A 9,940-nucleotide genomic window follows, 5' to 3' on the forward strand; every position below is an offset into this window, starting at 1 on the left:
CCCAGCTATTCTCAATTACTTAATTCCGTCAGGTAAAATTTTTACTCCTCATTTTCAAGAAATCTACAAAATGCATACGGGCTTTACCTGTTTTTCTTTGATATACAGAAACCATTTCAAAACTCAGTAGTTTAAAATGGTAGCCATGATTTTTGCACCTCAATCTATCAGTGCTTTTGCTGACATAAGTAATTGTCTGTTGTTGTCACTTGTGTTTGTTCATTTCTTGCCAGACACGTGAGTGGTGAGTCATCTATAACAGCCTCACCCACCAGTGATAGGTCTGTTCTCATCTGGAACCAAAGGGGCATGCTGTATCCATAATTTCTGTCCGGAATAGCATAGAGTGGTACACATGAGAAGCACACAGTTATGAGGCCCAGGTCACCACTGCCATTTTTCCTTTGTTGTATTATCTTGGACCTGGAAGTTCACGAAGTCAATCCATAGTCAGTGGTGGGGGGTAGACCGTCAGTAAGGAAACCCAAGGGTATGTTTCAAAGGAGAACAAATAAGGAATGGGAAATAGTGCCACTTTTGCAAAATCTTCCCATTGGAGCTAGTGGTGAAAGGAAAGAAAAAATAGAATTTTTTTTTCTGATCATCACTATATGCTTCCTACTTTTGTACTCTTGTTATTGTTACCTGATTTGCTTTCTATACTCAGTATGATATTAGTGATAATTATAAAACAATAGCATCCATAGTAATAGATTTTCATTCTAATTAAAACCTAACATTTACTAGTTTATGCACTAATTTATTTACTTATAATGTCTAATTTACATCCTCAGAAATTTAAATAGGTATGATGATTATAATAAAATTATGAATAAACATTATGCAAATCCTTTCTATAGGCAATTATGAATGAGAGCTCACCTTTTCTCTGAGAAAAACAATCACCTTTGCATAAACATATGAAGACCCACACAGTCTTACACACTGAAAATTATTTGATCACCTCTTCACTGTACTCTTCCTCCCTTTTCTCACTTCACTACTAAAACTTGGCCAATCTGAAGTCTGTGTATTTGTCATCTACTCAGTGTTCTCCATTCCTCTAACCTTGACCTCCATTTCTTTATGATTTATGGTATTCTAGTATATCATGAAATACTCTACAATAACTGAGATTGCCAAATTACATCTCATAGACTGAAGCTGGCTGGGAAAACTCTTATTTTTGCAAACAAAACTTTGTTGGAACAGAACCAAGCTCAAATATGTATTATTTATTACTTCTTTTGTGACATAATGGCAGAGTTAAACAATTGCAACAGAAATCCAAAATTGAAATATTTACTTATGACTCTTTATAGAAAAACTGTGCTGACTTTTGTTAAATGTAAACTCCAATAGAGTAGGGAATATTTTTATTGTTTTATTCCAATATCCTAAAAAATAAATAGTTTTTAACAAATGAATTTATCAGCTTGTTTTTATTATACACCATGCAACTTAAATGAATATAATAACGTTATACTAAAACTAATACACTGGATGAGGAGAGTTTTGAGGTGTTTAACGTAATAAATTTTGAAAACATTTTCAAGTGCAGTATAAATTCATCGTATGAATGGAGTCAATTTAACTATTAATCTTATATCAGAGTTTGACATAGAGATATTTTATACACACACACATATATACATATATATATATAGAGAGAGAGAGAGAGAGAGAGAGAGAGAGATGAGAGGAAAGGTTTATTGTAGTTCATAGCTTGTAGAGGTTTCAGTTCATACTTGGCTGGCTCCAAGGCAAAGGAACACGGCAGAGGAGAAACAGTTCATGGCAAAGCAGAACAGGCAGAAGGCAGCAAGTAAGCAGCAATAGCAGCTTCTTTCTGCCCCTTTTATATTCTATCTAGGCTACTCGGCTTAGGACAAGTGCCAAACCAATCAGTGGACTAATTTAGTAATCACACATCCTTAATTGCAGCAGTGTCACACATTCTAGATCCAGTGACTTATGAAAAAGCCTCACCTATAACTGCATGAGTTTTGGAGACTTCTAGACCCAAGCCATAACATATATATTCACTTCATTTTTGTATTACTTCAATGTAAAATATATAAATGTAAAATATGTACCATTAATTCATTATTAGTATGTTCATCTAGCTACATATTAATATAAATTTTCCACATGTAGACACAACATGTCTCAAAATTAACTTTTCAAAACTGCCTTCTTAAGCACAAGACTTTTTCATACTTCCCACAAACCACAGTGAATAATATTAAACATTGAATTTAGTAGTCATCTTTTGATATTTGATTTTTCTTTACTATAAATTTAACTATGCTAACCATAATTTTGAACCTGCTCACTGTCTATATTTATTTGTGGAATATTACATTTGTTATTTCCTGAAATGTTAAAAGTAGTCATATGTACCTTTTTTGAAAAATTATTAGAAATCTTTCAAAAAGAGAACTTCTCAAATGCCCAAGCCTCTCTTCATTATCCAAGGTGTAAATATCACATCTGTGCCTGTATCACTCTCCTTTATTTCAGGCAATATTAGAGAGTGTTGACATTTGAGAAGTGGATTCCAGTTTTCATCTGAAGAATCATCCAACCTCTGAGAGGAAATATTATTTTAAACAGAGGAGTGATTTATTCATAAGTCTTATGGAATCAAGAATAGTTTTTTTATTCTACCATAGCATACATAGTAGTAATTAATTTGTTTATTTGTTTGATAAAATTCTTAAATATTCATGCATGAGACTGTATGATACCAAAGATAACAAACTTGTGCTTCTTTTCATAAAGGAGTAGAAAAGATTTGGGGATGTGAGCTGGCCTTAAGTTGCCTATGAATGCACAGTGTATCCTATTTTCCAAAGTATATTTGTAAGACTTACACAGACTTTCTTCAATCCACACAGACAAATATTTTACAGTTAAGTTTCTTCTTTTTCTTCTTTCACATTTACCATTTAAATCAGGCATGTCCATTAACTTTATATACTTTTGAGGCTTTCTGCACTTTATTAATTTCTAGGTTAGTTCTTCCACAATTTCTAATATTGTTCAAACTACTTCTTTTAATAAATGATATTTATATTTTCCTATTCTTTTGAAAAATTATCATTTAAATTATCTCCTTCAGGGGTAAAATCCTCCTAAAAATATAAGCATTACATTTTCCCCCAAATATTCTTCCATTACCACCTTTGCTTCATGTGATTTCTTCATATTCTCAATAAATAGCTAAATATAGTAAGTATTTTGTAGTTGTATAACTTTTTTCAGTTATATTATAATGTGTACATACTTTATTTAATTATATTTTGGATTCTATGATAGCAGGAAACATCACCTATTTATTTAAAGTCATTAATTATCCTTAAAACTTACTTATTAAGTATTCAAAAGTGTTTTAAATGAATGAGTTTCAAAAATTAAATAAAATTTTCAATTATTGTTTGATTTTTAGGCTGATATTAAGAATCTTTAGTTGTCAATTCTCCATTTCATAGACTTCATTCATTTCTTCAGAATTATGTCTCTTGATGTAACAACCTCGTAATTGAAATATCCTTTTAATTTCTGTTCTGCATTAAACACTTACATTAAAATATACAAATGAACACGTTTGCCCTAATTGGTGGAAATTTGCAGTCATTACCTTCAGTTTTGTAACCCAGTCCATTTTTTTCCAAAGATTTGTTCACCATTTCCTTATCACAAGTAATTTTTTGGACTACCCTAATAAAAAAACAAGTCAGGTGAATTCTGCCCACATGCTATCTATCCCACAGTATTTTCCTTGTTATTATGTTCTATGAATCTTGTATTTATCTACCTATCACCTGTATGTATATCTGTATTATTTTCTAATTGTCTCTTTTCTTCTAAGGCTCCCATGGAGGGCTATTATTTACTGTTCTTGTTATCTGAGATATTTTCCTAATGAATTTAACCCACAGTAAACATTCCATAAAAACCTTTTTTCACACTACCAATTGGACTTTTAAAAAGTAATGTAGGAAATATCTAAGGTAGTGGAATAATGATAAGTTTGCATTATAGTCTTTCTGAATTATTAATAGCTTCTTATTAATTCTAAGCATCTTAAATGTACAAATATATACTGATTTCCACAGTGGTTGCACCGGTCTACAATCCCACCAACAGTGGAGCAGGGTTCATTTTTCCCCACAGCCCCTCTAGCATTTGTTATTGGTTGATTTCATGATAGCAGCCATTCTTTCTAGGGTGAGGTGGAATCTCAGCGTTTTCATTTGCATCTCTCCAATGACCAGTGATGTTAAACATTTTCTAATATGTTTATTTGCTATTTCTACTTCTTTGTCCGAGAAATGTCTGTTCATTTCAGATGCCCATTTTTGGATTGGATCTTTAAATTTGGGAGGCCTGATATTTTTCAGTTCTTTATATATTCTAGAAAATAGATCTTTGTCTGAGGAACAGCTGGTGAAATTTTTTTCTGACACTGTGGGTTCTCTCTTCATGCTGTTGGTGGTTTCTCTTGCTGTACAGAAGTTTTTTTTAATAAGAAGAGATCCCACTACAGAGATACCTCAAAGAACTAGGATTAGAGGTCCTATTTGACCCAGCTATTTCCCTGCTGAGTATCTTCCCAAAAGAATTAAAAGAATCATACCACAGGGATACATGTGCACCCATGTCCATAGCAGCACAGTTTGTAATAGCTAAAACTTCAAAACAGCCCAATTGCCCATCAACTGGAGGCTGGATGAAGAAAATGTGTTTTTGTTAAAAAATAGAGTGCTACTCAGCCATAAAAAGTGAGAAATTAGAGACATTTATAGCTAAATGCATGCACATTGAAATGATACTCTTAAGTGAAATAAATAGGACAGGCATGTGTAAATACCCTAATTTCTCTGGTGTGAGAAACTGAAATTGTAAATAAGGATCAAAAGGCATAATAGATAATATGAAATAGGAAGAAAGGGTTCAAAGCGGAAGGGGAAGTGGGAGAGATTGGAGAAAAGAAAGAAGGAAATTGAATTAATATGAGAAAATGAAAAAATGGAAGCAAGGACTGTAAATAAGGAAGGGTGGAGGAGTTGAAGGCAGGCAGTGGAATGGGGAAAAAATAAGAACCAAGATAAGATTATTTAAAGTTACAAATTTCTAATGATGAATGTCATTATATTGTATACCTAAAGTGCACCAACAAAATTCATTTTTTAAAAATGTACAAACATATATAACTGATAAAGTTTTATATTAGTCATAAATATCTTGTTTTTATTTAGCTCTTATAGCTTTGCACAGTGGCAGTATCATAGCCAATGAGGTTTATCTGAGGCGCAATTATTGCTATTTAGCTCTTAATTGAAGCAATGAAGTAAAAATATATGCAGTATAAATGGTCACCATGTACATTCATAGGTAATTTATATCGAGACAGTTAGTCCAATATTTTTAAGGATATTGGGGTTTTGTTTTCATAATTTCCGTGAAAGATGTAGAATAATCTTTTGCATAAAGGATTAGCAATATAAAATATTTTTGTGATCAATTATCTAATATTTAGATATTAGCAATATTTAGAGAAAATTAATAACCTTGTTGAAAATTGTGATGCTTAAATTTAACATTAAAGTATTCCTCCAAAGCTACGCTTTATGGATTAGAAGAGAGTAAATACACCTTCACAGTGTTTGTTTTCAGCCTGTCCTAAAATGAAGCAAGATGCAATTCAGCCTATAATGGTTACTAAAACATTAATTATGGACTCTCAGAAAATTATTTTCAAGAAGACAGGGAATATGAGAGTCAGATGATTATAAGAGTCACTGAAATAAGTTAAGATAGGGAGACATATTAGAAGTTGTTTCAGAAGTTTCTTCCAATACAAAGCAAACCAAAGAACTATATAGAAAGTTAACATTGAGGCCTGAAGGATGATCTATCACGGGATTGTTTGATGTGTTGTAATAACAGAAGGTAATGCAATGGATTTTTAAACGAAATATTGGAGATGAGATTGAGAATGTTGGAGGAGAAATGGGAAGTAGTGAGTCCAAAAATACAGTGTTCTAAGGTATCTTTAAAATTTCACAAGAGAGAAGAAGTTGCTGAGACCATTCCTGGTGGCTGTGAGTCAGACCTTTGGCTTCTGGCTCCAGAGAGCCTTTGCTGAAGCACATATTGTATTAGGGCATCTTCAGCATCATCTGACTGTTATAGAGGACAGTTGAGTGGGAAAGTTAAATAGAATACATATAAATGATTAAGTAAATAAGAGAGATTTCTATCATCATAGGTTAAAAATTCAGGAAAATATATTTTTGCAGATTTTTTTCCAGTTTCTGCCAATGGGGTGAAAGTACATGTGATTTAGATAATAAATATATAAGAAAAACAATGGCTACTCTGGAAAAAGGAAATTTTTGATGCAGCAGATATAACATATTTCAGTAGTTTCTATCATCTTCAGTTAATCTGACACTTCATAACTCAAATGAGCCCAGACAAAAAGCACAATTTTTCAGTGATTCCTGAAACTTCTTGATTTTGAGGAACATTGGTTTTCATGCTCTTGGTTCTAGTTCCTCCAAAACATTTGTAAGTATTTAACCCTTTTAAAAATCTTTTCCCGCCTTAAATATAGGAGCTCATTCTGTTTGACTATTTAAACTTTAATTTTAAAAAGGCAATAGAATATAACTTAATAGGAACAGAAAGTGAAACAGGCATAGTGAAATGGAGGTAAGAGAAATAATGTTTAACCTGAGGAAAAAGTATGTTACCACTTCCCTGACAACATTTTTCCATGAAACCAAGCTTTATTTCCTTTCCATAAATTTATATTTTTGCCTTTACAATAATCACTTTTATGTTAGCCACTTTGAGTCATTTTCTTTTATTTACACTTATTTAGTTTGCAACTATTACCATAATAGAATATTAAAGACCAGGTGGCTTAACCAACAGAAATTTATTTTCTCACATGTCTCAGAGATTGAAATTCAAGATCAAGGTTTTGGGAGAGTTGGTTCCTAATGAGGACTCTGGGAATACATTTTTATTCAGGAGCTTCTCCTTGTCTTGTAGATGTCTAGCTTCTCTGGGTCTTCGCAAAATCTGCCCATTGTGACAGTCTATCTCAAATTACTTTTTCTTTAAGTTCATCAGTAACATTGGATCATGACCCACATTTGCCACTCTATTTTAACTTAATCACCTCTTATTTTAGCTTACATACTTCTTTCAAGATAGCCGCATTTTGAAATACTAGGAGTTGCAACTTCAATGTATAAATTTTTAAGAAAGATGCAATTCATCCTATAATGGTTACCAAAACATTATTAATTCTGGAATCTCAGAAAATTACTTTCAAGAAGACAGAGAATAGTAATTCTAATTGCAACACATGGATGCATTATATTTCACAATGTATCCAAAATTTTCATATTTATTTTCTTAATAAAAAAATTTCGGGGTAAGTATGTTTTCATTTTCATATAAAACAGTACTCAATTAAGAGCTCTTACATCTTAGAAAAGTTGTCATATATGTATTTTGCGGCCACATAAAAGTGAGAGTCTTGGGGTGGTGTAATGGTTGAGGAAGGTAAGAAATAGATATGATCAAAGATGAGATAATAATAGGGATAATCTCAATGAAATCAAAGATTAAAATAAACTCCAGCCTTGAAATCAGAAAATAGCCAATTGTCCTCAGTGGAAATTGTATTTATGTTATTATAATTTGAATCTATTTTTAAACTCCTATTTCTTTTTCTTGTTGTTGTTCCTTGCCTTCCTATCTATGTGATGACAACATTTCACAACTCCCCAGGCCAAATGTGTGCTTTGATATGTTAATATTTATAATATATAAAATATTAGTAATATATAAAATATGAACAGTGAATTGGTAGAATGGGACTGAAATTCATCTTGTAACATCAATTTTGAAATGTACTTATACAGAAATATATTAGTTTGAGATGAATGGATTTTTAAATTTTATACAAGTATTGGCTCTGAGAAGAATTTGGCACAATGGATTGGAACTGAATAGAACTCAGTAAGTTGTATAGAGCGAGAGAAAGGAAGGGAGGGAGAAAGGAGCAGGATATGAAGTGGAAGAAGAAACTTAAAAATATAAAGTTACAAGACAGGTAATAGAAACATCTGACCAGAACTTTTTTTTTAATCATAGAAGAGAAACTGCTACAACTGAATCTATTTAATCCTCTAAACTTGCGAAAAGCAGGTATTTATTCAAGTACTACGTTTTTCATGAACTCTGTCGTTTTTCCATATACTGCTTGCTTCAATAACCATAAAAGGCATTGTACCATATTTACATTTTTTGTTGCAAGATTGATGATAAATTTAATTTGAATAAGTTATTAAAGTGACTAAAATATATGACATACTTACTTTATGCCCAGAATTTGGCAAACCTCTGGAAGACAGGAAATCTATTCCTCAGTTCTCACTCATATCTGACAGTCCTCTGAAGATAAGGTTTCCACAAGTGAAAATAATGGGTGACATATTAGGCAGCTTCACATTACAATAACAAAATCCCTTACATGGGGTTCTTATTAAGGAAAGTGAACTTATTTTGCTTCATGAGTTCGGAGATCAGGGAGTTCCTTCATTGGTTTTTGTCTTTGGAGAGGGCAGTGCACCCTGTGCCCACACACGAGAGCAAATATGCACCTCTGGAGCCAGGAAGGAGAGAGCAGAGAACAATCGTCTCTCAAACCATTTCATGGAATGCCTCAAGTGACTGACGGACGTCACACTATATTCACCTCTTAAAGGTCCAGAGCATTTCCGAATGCAAGTAGTGCTGTCCTGGGGCCAAGTCGTTAACACATGACAGTGGCAACCACTACCCATATATGAGCTTGAGCAGATGAGATTAATAAAGAGCTGTTGGTTTGGGTGGATTTGACAGTATGATTCAGTAAGTTTTTAAAAAGTCTTCTCCAAGTGTTTTCAGTGAAAGGACTTCTTAGCATGTTTTTCTTTTCGTGATTTTAAATTTTGAAATATTTTCTGAAAAACATAAAATAATCAGCAATAAGAATTGAAATAAATTATATACATACATCGAGTGTTCACCAGCTTTAAGTTTAAGACAGGTAAAAGTGTGTACAGATATGCATTGAAGCAAAATTTATAGATGATATAAAACATGAATTATAAAAACTAGGTTTTCTTTGAGTTAGAAAAATAATTATGCAAGGCACATTTAGTACCTTTTCATTATTCAAATGCTTTACTTATTGTTCTTATGGATATGAAGCTCTAGTATTTTCTTCCTACCATGCCTGAAGGAAACATTAGAGTCAAGGATTGTGATTGGAGAAATAGTTTTTCTTTGTATATTGCTTTTTTTCTATCTTTCCAACTGCTTTGCCAACTCAAGTGAATGTCATCATAACATGCTATAGAAAGGAGCAACCTAAAGAAATAGAAAAGAAAAAACTCGCATTGCAAGATAATTATGGAATCATGTACAAACCTTGAAAGGTTAATGAGCTCTCCAGAGAAGATGAATGACAGCTTCCTGAATCTGTTGTCTGCCTATAATCCATTTTCAACATAATCCTAGTCATTAAGATTTAACATATTACAAGTTATTCGGGGTGAATGTTAACTGTGAAAATGGTAATTTAAGTAACACAAGCTTCACTGATACTAAAAGAAATATACTTTGATCAAAAGATGAAAACAGATAATTTAAAATTCAGAAGCTTGAAAAAACAAAGTACACCTTAATGATCGAAAATTGAGAGGAATAACAGAAGAATGATCTTTCAATTTATTCTTCTACATATCAGACAAGAGGAGCTCCATCTTTTCATTCCTCTTCCAATTTTATATGGATTTTCAACTATATAATTAAGCAGTTATATTTCTGTAATTAAATAATGCAACAATAAAAAGAAAAAATGACATAA

The sequence above is a fragment of the Heterocephalus glaber genome, unplaced genomic scaffold (assembly GCF_053883595.1).
Source record: "Heterocephalus glaber isolate CG9 unplaced genomic scaffold, H.glaber_assembly_v1.0 deba00001509, whole genome shotgun sequence".
Classification (NCBI taxonomy): domain Eukaryota; kingdom Metazoa; phylum Chordata; class Mammalia; order Rodentia; family Bathyergidae; genus Heterocephalus; species Heterocephalus glaber.